At 44.1% G+C, this 18,052-nt stretch overlaps 1 long non-coding RNA gene across 1 annotated transcript; it reads right to left on the bottom strand.

The window, feature by feature from the left end:
- Positions 1-940: 940 nt before the first annotated feature.
- On the bottom strand, positions 941-6,158 carry LOC109502883. The gene is made up of 2 exons (XR_002161776.3): positions 5,868-6,158; positions 941-1,280 (listed from the first exon to the last, which is right to left on the bottom strand). It is a non-coding gene; the product is annotated as an uncharacterized LOC109502883 (long non-coding RNA).
- Between the last annotated feature and the right edge of the window lie 11,894 nt (positions 6,159-18,052).

The following is an 18,052-nucleotide window of genomic DNA, read 5'->3' as shown; positions in this document are numbered from 1 at the left end:
CAACCCTCGCCTCTCTCTCCTACATCATCACACAATTTTCCTTCTCTGCTGGATTATTCCCATTGGCATGTTATTGCCACCTTTAAAAAAGAAAAGACCTACACGAGGTTATTTTCAACTGGATCTCAAGAAAGCTGAAAAAGTAAATTGTAAAAACCTTTAGGGGCTCCTGGGTGGCCCAGTCAGTTAAGAGTCCAACTTTGGATCAGGTCATGATCTCACAGTTCATGGGTCCAAACCCTACATCAGGCTCTGTGCTGACAGCTCAGAGCCTGGAGCCCGCTTCAGATTCTGTGTCTCCCTCTCTCTGTGTCTCTCTGTCTCTCTCTCTCAAAAATAAATAAACATTAAATTTTTTTTTTAATTTTAAAAACCTTCTTCACTCTATTTTCCCTCTAATTACCACCCCATCTCTCTGCCCCTTACATAATAAAACTATAGAATAAAACTCCTTGTAAGAATTGTCAGTGCTCCTTTGCCAAATCCTCTCCTCTCGTTCTCTTTTATACTCCCTCCAGTCAGATGGTGACCCCCATCACCCCATCAAATTGCCCTTGTCAAAGTCAACAGTGACATCTATGCAGCTAAATCAACGCCCAGTGCCCCTCCTACATATCACTGGACATGCTGCCCCCTTCCTCCTATTTGGAACACGTTGCTCACTTGGTTTTCAGGCCATGACTCTTTTCTAGTTTTCCTCCTATCTCATAGTCATTCCTTCTCATTCTCCCTCAAGTGCTCCTCCTGATCTTCCCCACCTCCTCATACTAGAGGGCACAGGGCTGGCCACCGGGGACTCTTCTCTACATGCCCTACTCTCTTGGTGATCGCATTCAGTCACGGCCTTCACAGGATTCTTCCAGGCCCTCATCAGTCCTTCCCCCTCCCACATGAGGGTTACAGAGATGCCACTTGTTTGTGGCTCATTGAATAGATGTCATTGATACGGACAATCTGTTTATTAGGAACTGTTACATCCAGCTAATCATTTCATTCATAAACGACCAACTAACCCTCATCCTGGAATCCTTTTGACTAATTCAAGTCAGGTGTGAACCCCTTGACCTCCAGGTGAGCAGTGGGGTATCCAATTTGCCACCCTGGAGCCATCCATCCCTCTGGCTTTAGAGTCCTGATATTCCATGATACTCCCTTCCCTGACAAATCCCTTGTCACCCAACCCCATGCAGGTGCACGCCTCAAATCTGTAGCTGCAGCAGCTCCTGCTGGTATCGGTGCAGCTGTTTCCTTTCATGAACCTCTTTTGTGCACTGACATATCTGAAAAAAAAGAGGGGGAGCATATTGAATTTCAGGAGATGAACCAGCTGGTTTAAGACAGACAAGGAAGAAAAAGATGACTTGGTCACTTTTTCTCAATTTTCATGAGAATATAGTTCCAGGAATCCAGGTCCATGCAGGGCGTTGCACAGTGTTAATCTTGCCCCTGAGATACGGATTAAGAAGATTCTGCCCATAATGATGCATGCTTTTCAAATATCCTTCCAAGCCTGGAATGTAGAGATCGTTCAGGAGCTCAGAATCTGAACACTGTCACTATAGCCCACTCTGGTTTCAAATTCACTTTGCGTTCTTTCTTGTATTTTTTATTTTTTCCAGGTGTAGAGATTGGTTAAGTGGCCACAAAATACTCTTACTTAACATCAGTGCCATTTGAGGACTCAGCTAAATTGGCACTGGGGCCAATATGCGACTTTTTTGACCTTGTAATTGCAAATATGGAGCTGTTTGTTTTCTCAGAAGTGTCTAAAACATGTGAGACAGGTATAAAGTTTCCACATAAGCCAACCTCTTTGTTTGGGTCTGATCTAAACAAACTGCTTCCTGCAGCTGGGCCAAGAATATTCCTTCCAGTCCTATCTTTTTGAGCAGGCCCAAGCTTGGAGACTTCCAAGATGGAATTCTGCCATGACTCGTATGTGGCAAAATCTTAAACCAACACTTCTCAGTGCCAGAAAAATAGCAACATAGCCCAGGAAGCAATCAAAGCTGCATTCCTATTAAACAAAAAAAATTATTAACATGATACAAAAAGAAAGACCATTTTGTTAATGATCAAATATACAGGCTTCAGCCAATTAAAGCTTTGAAGCAAATAACCATAGCTAGAATCCCTCACTGGAGCTAATCATTATAGCAAATGACATTTGAAATCTTTTTTTTTTCTTCCTAACTATAAGAATTAAAAGTTAAAACAAGTTGCCAGCACAGCATGTGATCTGAGCTCAAAGTGCACTTGCTCCAAATTGCAGAGCCTTTGACTCAAATGGGACAAGACCCTCTTCTGCCCAAATTAGCTAAACAGAATTTGCAGTGAAACTCCCTAATGTCTGCTAGCAACAAGAACTGCGTCCTGGCAACCTGCAGGGAGGGGAGTCACGTGCTGGACTAAAGCAAGCTCCAAACAACCAAGACTGGTGCTTGGCATTCCTTTGTCCAGCCGGCCCAGTGGGTTAACAAGAACCAAGAGAGCAAGGCTTCTGTGAGCCAGTTAGCTCTCCTCCAGTTTGCAGTCCAAGATTGCACCTTACACTTGGTCATCGATCTTAAAATGCAAGCCCCTTCTTGGGGCACCTGGATGGCTCAGTAGGTTAAGCATCCAACTCTTGATTTCAGCTCAGGTCACGATCTCATGGTTCGTGAGATCAAGCCCTTTGCCTGGCTCTGCACTGACAATGGGGAGCCTACTTAGGATTCTCTCTCTCTCTCTGCCCCCCAAAAATAAATAAATAAACATTTAAAACAACGTAAGCCCCTTCTCTCTGTAGAGCAACCAGCCCATGGAGGGTGAGGGGAAAAGTTCTCCACCTTTGCTAAAACAGCTCAGAGGTTTTAACTACTGATCAGGAGCTCAGCATGATCAAATAGTGAAAGAAGAGAATACTACCATGGATTCTAGATTGGTTAAATAAAATATGGAGTAAACATCCCATTCAAGAGAGACCCCAGTTTTCAATGCAATAGGGATGTCTTTTGTGCCTAACAATGATTCATGTTTAATGGCACAGTAAACCCTTGCATTTTTATAGGGCTTTACAATTTATAAATCACTTTCACACATACTAATGCTTTTTTAATCCTATTAGATAGCAAGGCAGATATTTTACCCCACCTCACAGATTTAAAAAAGAAGAAACAGGAGCCCAAAGAGATCACGTAATTTGCCCAAAGTCATGCTAAGAAGCAATTAGAGAAACATCCAGGTCCAGTCCCAGGTGCTTGCCTCTATACACAGTGGATTTTGACACCTGCCCCTGGAGAAATATCAAAAAGTTCAAAGTTGCAACTCTGATCAATCTCATGTGTGCAGATGAAATGAAGGGGAAGAAATATGGATTTTTCTCTCCCTGGCCCCACCACCACCCCAACCAAGCACAACTGTGTCCATAAGACCATGACCAAAAGCAGTAAGTAGCCCACTGCACTGGCTCTTCTCACCAGCCATCTCAGTTTATTACTAACTAAATCCTTCTTGCTACCCATCCTTCCTCACTCCACTGCCACATGTACTCCCTAGAGTACAAGCCCCTGAGGGCAGGGTCTGGGCCATTCTTGCCTTGTGATGGTCTGCTGTGCACCACAGAGTTCATTTCACTTACCAACTGCCTATTATATATCTGCTCCTTATCATTTTGGAAAAATACGAGCTTATCCCGAGGTAGAGCTAGGAGCATAGAATGGACCGCGTTGCTTCCTCACTAATCACCATCTACTAGATTCCCCTGTTCATGCTCCTCTGAGAAAACATAAGAGATGGGACCACGTGACAAAGATGGTGGTCTACATCCAGGCACAGCCTCCAAGCCTTGAAAATACCAATTATTTTATACCTGAAGTATTTTACTCACACAATACCCTTTGCTACTGAAACTAACAGGATATAAAGAGAACAAGTCTTAGACCTCACTCCAGGGGTAAATGAAGAGAGATTTCTCATCTCTAAGGCAGTGCCATGACTTGCACCAGCAGCATAGCACCCGTTCAGAATTCTGAAAGACTACGGGTGAACCAAATGCATAGGTAGAAGCTGCAAACCAGGAGTGAATGGAATAAGGACTATTAGGAGAGGCTATCAAAGTAGGAATGGGAAATATGTCACACCAGGCAGTCTCTTCTTTGACCTATTTATAGCAGACATCATCAATGGACACAGCAGGGATCTGTGTGTCCTGCCAGGGACCTGACCTATCAGGGATCTGACCCTCCCAAATACCACACTTCACATGGCCATCGCCATTCAGGTAGGATCAGCAAGCAAGATGTCACCTATTTGCCATCCTTGTGTTTAAGACCTTGCTGCAAATCAGCATTTCACATGTTAGCCCTCAGTCATGGTGCTTCCTCAAGCCCCTCTGATTCCAAGACTCCTGCTATTAGATTAACAATCCAACTCTGGGGGGTCTGGGCGGCTCCATCGATTGACCGACTGAGTCTTGGTCTCAGCTCAGGTCATGTGTTGCTGGGGTCATGGGATCAAGCCCTGTGTTGGGCACTGAGTGTAGAGCCTACTTAGGATTCTCTCTCTGTCTCCCTCTGCCCCTCTCCCCCACTTGTTCTCTCTCTCTCTCTCTCTCCCTAAAATAAATAAAAATTTTCAAAAATGAACAATCCAATTCTGATGATCTGGATTCTTGACCTCAGCTCTTGGTTGTTCTTTGCCCTTTCCCCCACACCGATGCTCAGCCCCCGACCTCTGGCCAGGGGTTCTGACCAAGGCCTGGTGACCTGCCTCTACTCCTAATTCTTGTCCCCCAACACACATCTTGTTCTCATCTCTTCCCCCCCCCTCCCCCCCGCTCCCCCCACCATTGAGACTCAGCAGAAAGGACCCTGACCAGGTCTAGATTCCCTTCTCTGACTGCATAACAACAGCCCAAGATCACTGAATAACTGAGCTAAGCATGGCGGAAGCGGGGAAATTCCAGACTAGGAAAGGAGAAGGGGAGAAGCTAGCTCATGGTTCACAAAATCTCCCTCAGTTATGGAGTTTATCTGAAGGTTGGGTCCTTCAGAGAACGTGAAAGATTCCAGTTCTGGCTTTTTTTCTGCTTTATGGTCAAGTTTCTGCCTTCGAGGTAAAGAGCAGATGTTTCCTAAGCTCCCAGGGATTTGTCGGCCTTGTTCACACCTTCAGCAGACAGTTCATTGCAGGTTTAATTTATATGGTTCTATTTCACTGGGGGGACAATAACTCGCGCTCCATCTTGAGTCACAAAATGGCGGCGTGCAGGAAAGCCAGACTTGCCTCCCCACGCCTGGCCCCACGCCTCTCGCTGCTCACCTCCCTACTCCCCAGCCTCCCTTCCATCACATTCCCCCGTGTTCTCTGAATCCAAACGATACGGCCAATCCCACATTGGCCACGTGCTGCCAAGGAGGCTCCCTGTCAGAGGAGATGTCCCTGGAGAACATGGATCGGTCGGGAAGCCTGCCTGTGGGGTTCAAAGGCCAGTTCTGCCTGCGATTCACCAGCCAAATGGCTCCCCTCTCTGGGCCTCAGTTTCTTCATCTGTAACCTGAGGGGGAGTTGGGCTCAATGACACTGTACTAAGCTCAAGTTTCTCATCTGTGAAGGGAGGCTTTGGACCTCCGCGCGGGTTGTGCCCTCAGACTTCCCACAATGCCCCGCTACTACTCCCCTGCTATTGAGGCTTAACCAGCAGAGGGAGAATCATTCCCAGCTGCTGGCAGCCTAATCCGGCTGCCTTGCGGGGAGTTTTGTTATGCCTATTTCACAGCGGGTCGTGTCGAGTCAACATGTATTTCTTAAGTGCCCCTGACAAGCCCAGAAAGAGGGCGGAGCCCTCTGGGGCCTCAGTGACTTCATCTGTGAAATGAAAGGCTTACGCTGGCTGAGCTTCTGAGGTGCCTCCCAGCTCTTAAGTCTTGAGAGTCAAGATTCCACTGGGGGAGGGAGGTCCCACCCTGGGGTGGCCAACCTCCAGCCCCACCTCTGATGTGGCCCAGGTCCGGCTCCTTGCAGGCCTGTTGCACCTGGGACCACACGTGGGCAGTGCAACCCTAAATGCAGCTAATAACCCATTCGGAGGCGAGGTAGTGCCCGCGTCACAAACACAGCCATCCCCCACCCTGTCTCCTTGGCTGAGTCTTGCCCTTGCCCCCTCCCCAGCCCGCAGCTCTCTGGGCTACTTTAGAGAGAAGGGGAGAGGCAGATGCTGGTCTAGATGGTGTGATCTGAAGAAAGTCCCCACCACCCCCACGAACTCTCTCTCACAGACCTGCCTGAAACCCTCATCATAGGCACTCGGTTTCTTTGCATTCAAGCATCTTGCTTCCAGAAGTTTCCTGTTAAACGTGCACAGAAAAGGAGCATGTACTCAGCCTTGGACTTGTCTTCCCAATGCTGCCCTCTTGCCAGCTCCCATTCGCCAGCGCCCATTGCCACTCTCCAGCCGCCCAAAAACATCTGATAAACACAAGAAGAACTTACCCCACAAAAAGAGGCACGAAACCCAAATTTATGAAGGAAAAAACTGAATAGGAATGAGGAGTAAAGAGGCATGCTGTCTGGCTTCCACCCTGACTTGTGTCCTCAACAGCTAACAGAAGAAACAGGATTGGAGAAGGAATTAGTTGAAGAAGAGAAGGGTAGGGGATAATGTAATAGCGATTTTCAAACCCACTGTGTTATTAGGGTTTTTAAGGAATTAAAGTTCTCACTTTGGAGAGTCACAAAGCCCCATCACTGTTTGACTTGGCTCTGTGCGCCTCTTCTTAGATTCCTGCACGTGTTTACTATTTAAATTTGAATGAATAAAAATTAATTTTGAGTGGATAAATTTTGAGGGATAAGTGTAGATGCACAGATGGAAACCACAGATATACCGAATTAGGATTCGCTCTCTGCCCTCCCCGTGGAAGCCAGAAGAAACAGTGGCTTCACCCTCCATGGAGCAGGATCTAAGCCATGTGGGAGACTTCCCTGAAGAGCGGGTTGTTGAATCTGAAAGAGTGAGTTAAAGGAGATTGTGAGGGCATTTCCTTTTTTCTGTAAATATTTTTAAAACAGAACCAGTTCCCATTTGTTATGGATGGAATTCTGTCCCCCCCCCCCACCCCCAAAGTTCACATGTTGAAGCCCTAGCCAATATGACTATATTTGGAGAAAGGGCCTAGAAGACGGTAACTAAGTTTAAATGAGTTCATAAGGTGGGGCCCTAATCTTACAGTTTCCTTATAAGAAGAGGAAGGAGGGGTGCCTGGGTGGTTCAGTTGGTTAAGCATCTGACTCTTGGTTTTGGCTCAGGTCATGAGCTCACGGTTCTTGAGTTCAAGTCCTACTTTGGGGTCTGCGCTGACAGTGTGGAGACTACTTGGGATTCTCTGTCTCTCTCTCTCTCTCTGACCCTCCCCTGCTCACTCTCTATCTCTCTCTCTCTCAAAATAAATAAATAAGCATTAAAAAGTAGAAGAGGAGGAGGAGGAGTGAGAGGGCAGCCATCCAGAAGCCAAAGGGAGAGGTCTCACTAGAAACCAGATCTCCCATAACCTTGATCTTGGACTTCTAGCCTCCAGAACTGGAAGAAAATAAATGTCTACTGTGCAAGCCACCCAGTCTGTGGCCCCCTCATTATGGCAGCCTGAGCTGACTAATATGTTTCTGCCTGAGGGAGGGAGATAAAACGGGTCCGTTAACAAATGGGGATTAACTACTTTTCTAGGCACTGGGGTTGTGGCAGTAAATATGACAACATCTCCAGCTGGGAGGGGCAGCCTCCTCACAATACCTCTAGCCTGTGGGTTCTAGAATCCACATGGCTTTTTCTAACATGCAGCCTCTGGGACTGTGTAGCTGTACCTTCCCCAGAGTGGTTAGGAACAGTGCTGATTGTCTGGGTGAGGAAGCCAGTGAGCGAACTACTCTCCTCTCCCTCTAGACTGTTGCCTCAGCAATGCCAGGAGTCCAGGTGTAATGCCATGGAGTCCAGATTTGACCTGTCAAAGAAATAAGAGGATGATGCTGTGGGGAAATCAGAAACAGCCATTGTTCCTCACAAACAAACCTGAGGAGAGCAGACAGCCCGGGTGGGTCTGCAGACCTAGACTGGCTTCTGGAGCCAAAAAGAACCAGTGGAGAGTCTGATGCCTTAGGGTAGAGACAATGTCAGGGGACAGTTACCCTCAGGAAGCCAGAGGAGACAGGAAGAGGAAAATGGGGGATTTTAAAAGGAAATTGGGCTAGTGTGGGCTTAAAGAAAGGAATCAGACTGTGCTTGGAAGCTGGGACAACTTGCCTGTCTTTTCAACAAACTCTGGTTAAAATTAAGAGCAGAAATCTGCGCTTGATAAAAAACTTTCGTCTCAACACTTTTGAAGAAGGAGCAGAAGGAAGTCAGGCTATTTGTGTCTCTTTTTTTTCTGGTAAATATTTGTGGGTGTCACTGTTAAAAAAAAAAAATGACTGAGTAGGTTTCAGTTAGTACACAGAAGGGCATGTAGGCTGTGGCATACGGGTACGCCAGCAGGGGGCGGGCTTGACGCGTAGTGTTTGCCAATTTCTGTGTTGTAAATATTCCCACCGCGGCTGATTTCAAGCTACCGATGGTTGAAAAAGCAGCTTGCAAAATTCCTGCCTTTTTATCCACAGTACCAGATGACTCTAGGATACTTCTACAAGTCACATAGAGCAGATAGCAGGTGACCCTGCGCAGAACCAGCTGGGAGGACCAGAGAAGTCCAGTGAGCAGAAAAAGGAGGACCCCAGAGGGTGATGTCAGGAACACAGCAGACTTTCCTCTCTGGGATGTGTCACCTCACATGCATTAATGGAGGTCCACTGCCATGGTCGTTCGGCTGTCCTCCTTCCCAGAACGACTAAGAGCAATTCTGTTAAGGAAGCACTACTTTATCCCCTGTGCGTTGCCGGCATGCTACCTCAAGCTCAAGGGAACAGCAACAGCCACAGAGAATCCCCAAAACCCACCTTATTTTTAAACTTCTAAAATGCCAACTAAAACTTTGACTTACAGAAAAAAAGAAAAGAAGGGAAACAGGGAGGGAATTGAGAAAAGACCTTCATGTAAAACCAGTAAGCCCAATCTCCCCAGGGACCCCAAGAAAATGCCTATTATTTCCCCCATAAAGGGAGGAAGACAAAAGGAATTCCCATTTTTGGATTTGACCAGACACGTGTACCTCTCCCCACCCCCACTCCCATCTCCCCCAGTATAAGGCAACAGGATGGAAGCAATTCGATCACGCAACCACCTCTAGCCTTCTGTAGATTATAGTTATGGACTGACCCATTCTCTGGACACGCATACATAATCCATCTAGAACTTCATTCTGCAGTTCAATGTTAGTCTTCAAATGAACTACAAATGTATGCTTTTGTTTCCAAAACAAAACCACAGGCAAAAACTGAGACTGAGGTCTCTTCCTCTCGAGCTTACCTTGTAGTACCTGGTGCTGGGCTCCATGCTTGGTCAATCCTCACCCAATTTAATTCCTCCTCTTTCCCCTGCAGAAACTCACCAGGGGATATTCTCTGAGGACTCATGGCAATCACCTCCAGGGGGTTGGGAGACCCTACTCTTTGGGCCATGAGTCAGAGAAATGGGCAGAACTTGAGCTGGCACCAGTAAGCATTGAACAACACTTGATGAAGTAGATGAACTAAAGAATAGGATTATTATACATAACCTAAAGGTTCTTACTGTATGTATGCAAGTTATCTATTTAAAAGTCCAGGTAGATAATATGTCTCAACAGTGCTTATGTAAGAAGATGCAGCCAGTGTGAATGATGCATATATTTCCACCAGCCCTCTGGCTGTGCTTGCAGCCGAAACCTCCTGCATTTCCTTGGACTGAGGAATCACAGCAGAGAAACCGGTTATTGGGAACAATAAAGGAGAAAGGGTGACCTCTGCTGGTCAAATTGGGAGGTTTTTATAATCTGGTTATTTTCCCAACTCTGCAAAGAAAAAAGTGAGCAGAGTTGGGGAGGTAAGCGTGTGTAATGTCCTCCATGAACACATGATCATTTTTTCCACACTAGTTATTTTTACAGACTTTTCAGCAAAAAGTCATTGTTTGGCCCAGAAACTCTTTAATGCTGTGTAGAAATGAGATTCAGTGAGGTTTTTATTGTGTTTAATAATTATTCTCCAGAAAAAAAATAAACAAATGCTTTCCCCTAGAACTCGATAATTTATTTTTTCTTTTTTTTTTGATATGTCATTAATGAAATGAAGAATTTGCAACCGATTTTGAAAGTAGAGGCTAATTAGAATAAATGAAAGTGCAGCCCCCTCCCCTAAATGTCTCATTAAGGTTTACATTTGTTAGATGAATGCTCATTTTAGGAATTAAAAATTAAGCATTTTCAAAAGAGTCTCCACAATTTACAATTCAATGTCTAATGAAAAATTTGAAATCAATTACTTTGCTTTAAAACTCAGCAACGCTCAAAACAAAATCATTTCCATGGTGTTCTCATTATGTTGCTTGATTTTGGCCCTCTGCGTATCTTTCATCACCTTTGACAAGCAAAAAGCATGTGTGATGCTACTGGCCCTGTAATAGTATTCGATTGTTAGTCAGACTTTCCCCGATCACAGACATCACTTTGGTCTTTAGCTTTGCCAAGTTTAAAGCAAAATACTTCATTTCAAGTTTTCCAGAGAAAAGCTGGGCAAGACCTTTTAAAAATCTAATTTTTTTAATTGTCTGGTGCTGCCACACATGTAGTGATTATGTGTGTGTAATCAGGCTTGTTGAAGGGAGGAAAAAAAAGAAGACACACAAGAAAGCAGACTGGGAACCCTATTTAGAGTTCTATGAATTGGGGGGAACCACCTAGCTTTGGGGAACTGTAACAATAAAAGACATCAGTATCCAGCATAATGGAACCTATGCTCTGTCTTTACCAATAAAATATAATGTTCAAATTAAATAGTGCTTATTTAAATGCATGTTCACATGCCTTACGTAATAAAAGGCTGGATTTTTGTCAGATGATTTTCTTAAGCAAGTGCACGCTTGCCTCTCATTTCTCTTGGTCTGAGAAGAAGCAAGCCTCTTTCATGATCAACACCTCTAAAAATGTGGCAGAGGGACACCTGAATGGCTCAGTGGGTTCAGCATCCAACTCTTGATTTTGGCTCAGGTCATGATCTCACAGTCATGAGATCGAGCCCAGCATCGGGCTCCATGCTGGACATGTTTCTAATTAACTAAATTTAATTTTAAAAATAAATATCTGGCAGAGAGGACAGAGAAGGGGAAGAGTAAACTTCATATTAATTGGTTGGGCTGCTGTCCTGGGCCTAAACTGGAGTAGGAGGGGAGAGAAAAATTATAATAGAAATAATCCAAATAGGATTCATTCTCAGCACATGCCATGACCCCTGCACCCACTTGCTTTTTTATATCATATAATAAATGTGTTTCTTCTTTTCTAAGTATACCAAGGAGATGTGAAATCCCTTGAAGGCAACATTTTTTGTTTTGTCTTATGAAAAAATAATGTAGACACTGAATTCAGAAATTGGTAAATACTAAATATTAGCATTTATTTAAATGCCAGTATGCATTCAAGTTTTTTTTAATAAACATAAGACTTTAAAAATTCAAGTAGCTGGATTTAATATTAATGACAAGAAATAGTAATAATGGAAAAACATACTCCCAAAACCATATATATATTTCTTCACAAAAGAACTCTTTACAAGTATAATCATAAATATCATAATTGTACTCAATAGACAACCATCAAATAAATAGGTCTTTACAAGTGCTCATTTCTCTGGTCTGATATTTATTAAGCACCTGCTGTATGCCATGCATCGTGCTGGGCATTGGGGAGATGATGGCTAATAAAGCCAGATACCTTCCTAGTGTTTACGCAGCTTCCGATACTATGCAGGAGCCAGACCTCAATCAGCTATTCACACCAGTAAATATAAAATTACAATAGCAATGAGTGCTAAAACCTAGAGGTAGATGGTGCTACTGGAGCACTGTTTTTCTTAAACTAAAGAACTCTGTTTTAAAACTCTGTCTGCATGGTAGGCAAACCCAGCATTGTTGAATTCTGGCCTAGGGCAGAGAAAGCTCAAATCAAAGAACCAAAATCAGCATTTTATAGGCACAACAGGACCAAGCAAACTGAGAGGTACTTGGTCAAAAAGGTGCCTGATTCTATTTAAATGTATTTATTCAGCATCTGTGCCCTGCAAGGCAGTGCTTCCCAAACTGTAATGTGCATGAGAATTACTTGGGGATCTTGTTCAAATACATACTGTGAATCTGTAGGTCCAGGGTGGGGCCTGAGAGTGTGCATGTCTAACAAGCTCCCAGGGGATGCTGATACTTGTGGTCTGCTGATCACACCTTGAATAGCCCTAGTTCAGGCCAAGATGCTGAACCAGCATGACTGCTGGGTCCTCACCCCCAGTCTCCCAGCCCCATCCACACCACACGAACAGAAAAGTAAAGAGAAAGTTGTGAGAAGCTCCCAGAGTTTACCAGGGCTGTTTCAGACTGGCGTTTCTGGAGTGCTGGCTTTGTCCAGGGCAGGACCCAGCCCAGCAGGCTTGTGAGAAAATAGAAGAATAGATGGGATTCTGTTCCTGCCTCCCCCAGCCATCCCCTCATCTCTTTGTGGCAAACAGTGCCTGCACCCCTCCTCCTAAGACATAGAGAATGGCACAGATGTCCTCAGAAGAAAGGAAAAAAACACAGGGGAACCAACTGACCCCTGGAAGTTATTTCCATATTCCTTCTCCTTCAGACTCCCAGAATCACAATCTAGTCGTGACGAGGGGTCTCAAACTTGGCTGCATGTTGAAATCACCTTATTTTTTTAAATTCTGATATGTGCTATTTATAAAAGACATACTTCAAACATAAGGATGTGCAAGGGTTGGAAGCAAAAGAATGGAATATTAGGCAAATATTTGCCAAAAGGAAGCGGACTTAGCTATATGAATTCCAGAGGAGATAGTCTTTAAGTAAAGAGCATCATTAGGAATAGAAGAGTTCCCTCAAACACAGCAATTACACTCCCAGCTACAAACCCAAGGGAAAACCGTGTCTGTGTGGAACAAATGACGTAAAGTGGGCCCCACTATACTTATTTCCTGGTACTTATGCCCCTGGGCAATCTTCTCCCTTTGAGTATGAGCAAGACCCACACACACCTGCTTTGAACCAACAGAATATGGCAAAGGTGATGGGATGTCACTTCTGTGACCATGTTACATAAGACTAACATTTGCCATGCTAGCAGGCTTTCCCTCAGCATGCTAGGAAGTTGAGGGTCACCTCTGACTGATAGCTAGCAAGAAACGGAGGCCCTCCGTCTGACAACCTGCAGGGACCAGAATCCTGCCAGCAACCACATGAGCTTGAAAGCAAATCCTTCCCCAGTCAAGCCCTGAGATTAGCCCACAGTCCCGCTTGCTTGTGAGGACTTGAAGCAGAAGAGCCAGATAAGCCATATGTAGACTCTCAACGTACAGAAACTTCAAGATAACAAATGTGTGTTAACCTAAACCTCTAAGTTTGGGGTAATATTGATAACTAACACAAGAGACATATACAAGAATGTCAGTAGTAAAACAACACTATAGAAAAATCTGGAAACCAGGATGCCTGGGTGGCTCAGTCAGTTGAGCATCTGACTCTTGATTTTGGCTCAGGTCATGATCTCACAGTTGGTGAGTTTGAGCCCTGCATCAGGGTCTGTGATAATAGCAAGGAGCCTGCTTGAGATTCTCTCTCTCCCTCTCTCTCTGCCCTTCCCCTGCTCACACTCTTTCTCTCTCTCTCTCAAAATAAATAAATACACTTAAAAAAAAAAAAAGAAAAGAAAAATCTGTAAACCAATATGCCAAATGCCTATCAGTAGAATGTGCAAGAATACTACACTCACAGCCAGATGTCAAAATAGGAATAAATCTTAAAACTATGAAACTAAGTGGGAAAAAATAATGCCTCAAAAGATTACCCCAGCATGATACCCTTTCATAAGTTAAAAACAAATCAATGCATTTTGATGTAATTGTTTAAATAAAAAAACAAATTAAAATAAAAAATATTATTTATAAAGTTAAACATACAAAGTTCTGATAAAATTAAACATAGTTCTTATAAAGTTACACATAATCTTGCCATATGACCTAACAATACCGCTCCTAGATTTCTATTCAAACGAAATGAAAACATATACCCACATAAAAACCTATATGTGAATGTTTATAGCAGTTTTATTCATAATTGCCAAGAACTGGAAACAACCCCAATGTCCTCTAAGTGGTGAATGGATAAACATACACATATAGCATGAAATAGTCACAACAGCTAACACAGTCAACAGCACAGGTGAATTTCAAACTTATTACACTAAGTGGAAGAAGCCATATTCAAAAGACTGCCTACCATGTGATTCCATGTATGACTTTCTAGAAGAGGAAGAACTATGGAATAAGAAACTGATCAGTGGTCACCAGGAACCAGAGGTGAAAAGCAGACTTGACAACAAAGAGGCAAAAGGAAACTTTTGGGAGTGATGGAACTGTTTATCTATCTATCTATATCTATATCTATATCTATATCTATATCTATATCTATATCTATATCTATATCTATATTTCAGCAGTAGTTATATAACTGAATTCATTTGTTAAATTCATAAAATTATATACTTAAAAGGGTGAATCTCACTGTATGTAAATTTTTCCTCAACTATATATATTTAAGTGACCTTTTGACAATCCCTTGAATCAGATCCCCCACCCTACCATACCCTCCAGCCCTTCCAGTTCTTCCGTAAGAAGAACACAATGAAAAGTTGTGCCATTGGAAATGTTATGGTTAAAATTACTCTAGAGAATGGTCTTGAAAGGGGACTGGGGGGCAGGGAGGGAGAAGGGAGAGTTTCAACAATTGAAGTAATATATATATAAAGGAGTAAGGAGAATAAAGGAGTAAACATTGCTTCTTTGCCTTGTGGATGGGGGATGTTTATGGTTTTACGACCAGAAACCTCAGTCTGCTCAAGGCAGGGAGATACTGAGTCATTTGTCCAACCACCTGCAGTACAGACGGACCCCTCCCCAGACCAGCAGCCCTATTTGGCCCAGATTCCCTTTGCCTTGGAATGTCTCGATAAATGGCCCATTAGCAGCCCACAAAGAGATTAAGAAACAATTTCATTTAAGAGAATGCACCGTTTAACAAAACGATCCTTGAATCAGAATGTTCTGCTTCTGCTATCTTTTATGAACTAAAGGAGCAGGGGTTTTGAGGTCACAGTCAGCCTGACCATATTTTGTTCTTATCTCCCTATTTTCTACTCCATAATGAAATTTAAATAGCTTGCTATCGCTAAGTAAATAACTGGCGCCATAACAGCCTTCTGGAAGCTTTTAATTGTGTCAACCAGCTCTTCAATTCTAAACATTCCTTACAACCAAATGATATTTAGAGCTTTGGGTGTCTTCTTGGCAGATGGAGATAGGAACACAAAATGGGATAAGAAGGCCGGAACTTCCCATTAATCTTGGCAGTACTCCTTTATTCAAAGATCATAAAATGCCTGAGGTAATGCCTTTTAGTTGGTGGGGGAAAAGGGGGGAGCATCTGAATGAGAAGCAGAAAGTCTGGATTTTAGTCCCTTTCAGGCTTTGTGATTTGGAATACGACAATCAACAACCTCTTTTGACCTCATTTTCCTCCTGTGGACACCTGACTTTGTAGCCAGCATATCACCCCTCCATAGTCCCAGGTCAAGTGCTCCAGCCAGAAACAGGCTTACCCCAAAGTTCCAGCTTTATACACGTCTATGTCCAAAGATCTGCTTTGGTCTTACCAGTGTTCCAGGGGCATGGTGGAGAAGTGTGCCCACAGGGTGGTCAAACTATGTGGCAGACAAGAAAGACTCCAGGCCCTCGCTGCCGGCCCACTGTAACCCAAGATAAAGGGTCACCCAAGACAAAAGTTTCCATGGTCAGGCACAATGGGAAACACCAGGTGAACTAAATCAAACAGATGTTTTTACCTTGGAACTTCCAAGAGCCCTTATTTGCTCTTGTGCTTCCAGATTTTTCCTACAAGGAGGGACAGAAGTATTGGACCAAGGAATCTGTTTTCCAAAGATCAATACTCAGGGCTGGCATGCCTTGAAAACACTGATCCAAATTTATGCTGCTTATTTTTCATTCATTATCCCCTAATCAGGGTGCACTGGACCCTGGCTGCAGAAAAGCACCACCTGAGCCTGTTACCTGGGCCTCAGCACTAGATGCCAGGCTTTAATTGGTCTGAGGGGCGGGATCTGGGCACAGGTATTATTTCCAGGTCCCCAGTGATTCTAACCTGCAGCCAGCATAAAGAATCACTCGGGGAGCATGGTGCCCCCCTTCTTAGACTTAAGGCTTGTAGAGCCTTTAAAGGGAACCACATCCCCATCCCTAGGTCAGTACTGGGGAGCAAACTCAAAGAAAAATTTATCACTCCACCCTGAGTCAAAAACCACAAGATCCAGAGCCCCTGCCTACCGAGAGGATCTCCTTGGAAAATCATGAATGAGTAATGCAGCATTTTCTAGCAGTTACTTACTCAATTGGGATTCTAGCCCTAATCGTCTCTCTTAAAACCCTGTGGATTTTTCCTTTCAAAATGGAAATAACTTTACTGATTTTCTGGTTGTAAATTTAACGGCTGCTCATTGTGGGGGGTGGGGAACCACATAAAAGTGTAAAGCAAAAAATAAACAGTTGTTCTTAATCCCCTCCACTGTGAGCATTTTGTGTTTCCTGCCAGTGCTTTATATGTTTTTAATGTTGTTTTGTAATCTGGTCTTGTTACTTATCAATATCTCTTGAATGTCTTTCCATCCCTATATAAAAATAATAAAACTATACCATCATTTTTTTAAGTTTATTTTACTAATTTTGAGAGACAGAGTGTGTGTGTGTGTGAGGGAGGGAGGGGAGGAAAAGGGAGAGAGGGAGAGAGAATCCCAAGCAGGCTCTGAACCGTCAGCAGAGTCCAATGAGGGGCTCAAAGCCACGAACAGTGAGATCATGACCTGAGCCAAAACCAAGAGCCAGATGCTCAACTGACTGAGCCACCCAGGTGCCCCCCAAAACCATCATTTTTAATGATGCATACCAGGTATACTATAAATTATTTAATCGATGCCTGTGTTTAGTTGCTCTAGTGTTTACCATCAATGAAGGAGTAGATATCTTTGCATGTGTATCTGATCAGTTTCCAAGAATAAACTTCTAGAGGGAGAATTGCTCAGTCCAAACCTCCAGCCAAACATTCAGCCACTTGGCTAGGACTCCATTTCCACTTACCCACCCAGGGTGCTTGCTACTCGTGGCGCTCGTTTCCCCATCCCTATCCCACCAGCCTTCTCCACTCCCTGGCCTTTTCCAGAAACTAGTTTCTAGCTGCTATTGGGTCTAAGTCCCTCCACTTTTTATCAAGTCTCCTTCAAGCTTTATCTCCTAAAGCCAATATTTTACTTTAGAAAGCCTTCTTGGCTCTGTACAAATCTCCCCTCTCCTGGCACCAGTGGGCTCCGTTCAGGCCAGAGGTCTCAGCCCCCAGCAGAGGTCACCAAATCCTCTTTTAAGGAGCCAGGAAGGATGCAGCAGGCTAAGGCTGACCCTTCTGGAAAGCCTCCCCCACCCCACCCCCCACGCACACCCACTGCTGCCCTTGCCCTCCCTAAGGGGCACCTGCACCTCCGTGACAGCACTTGTCACTGTGTGTTATAATTGTTGACACATCAAGTCTCCTCTCCAGACACTGAGTCACTTGTCCCCTTCATCCCTGTGCCTCCCGACTCCAGCACCATATCTGGCTGAAAAGACACCGTCATGGCTTTCTGAATGTCTGCTATTAAAAAGCTGCATTTTTCCAGGAAAAACTCCAAGCCACACATCTAACATTGAATGTGGTAACTATGAGCCACATCCTCACCTTTTGCCAGAAAAGATACAACCTCAAGGCCACACCTGAGCTGACTCTCTCGGACCTCACCACTAAGAT

The sequence above is a fragment of the Felis catus genome, chromosome C1 (assembly GCF_018350175.1).
Source record: "Felis catus isolate Fca126 chromosome C1, F.catus_Fca126_mat1.0, whole genome shotgun sequence".
Taxonomy (NCBI): Eukaryota; Metazoa; Chordata; class Mammalia; order Carnivora; family Felidae; genus Felis; species Felis catus.
This window is presented reverse-complemented; position numbering and strand designations above follow the sequence as displayed.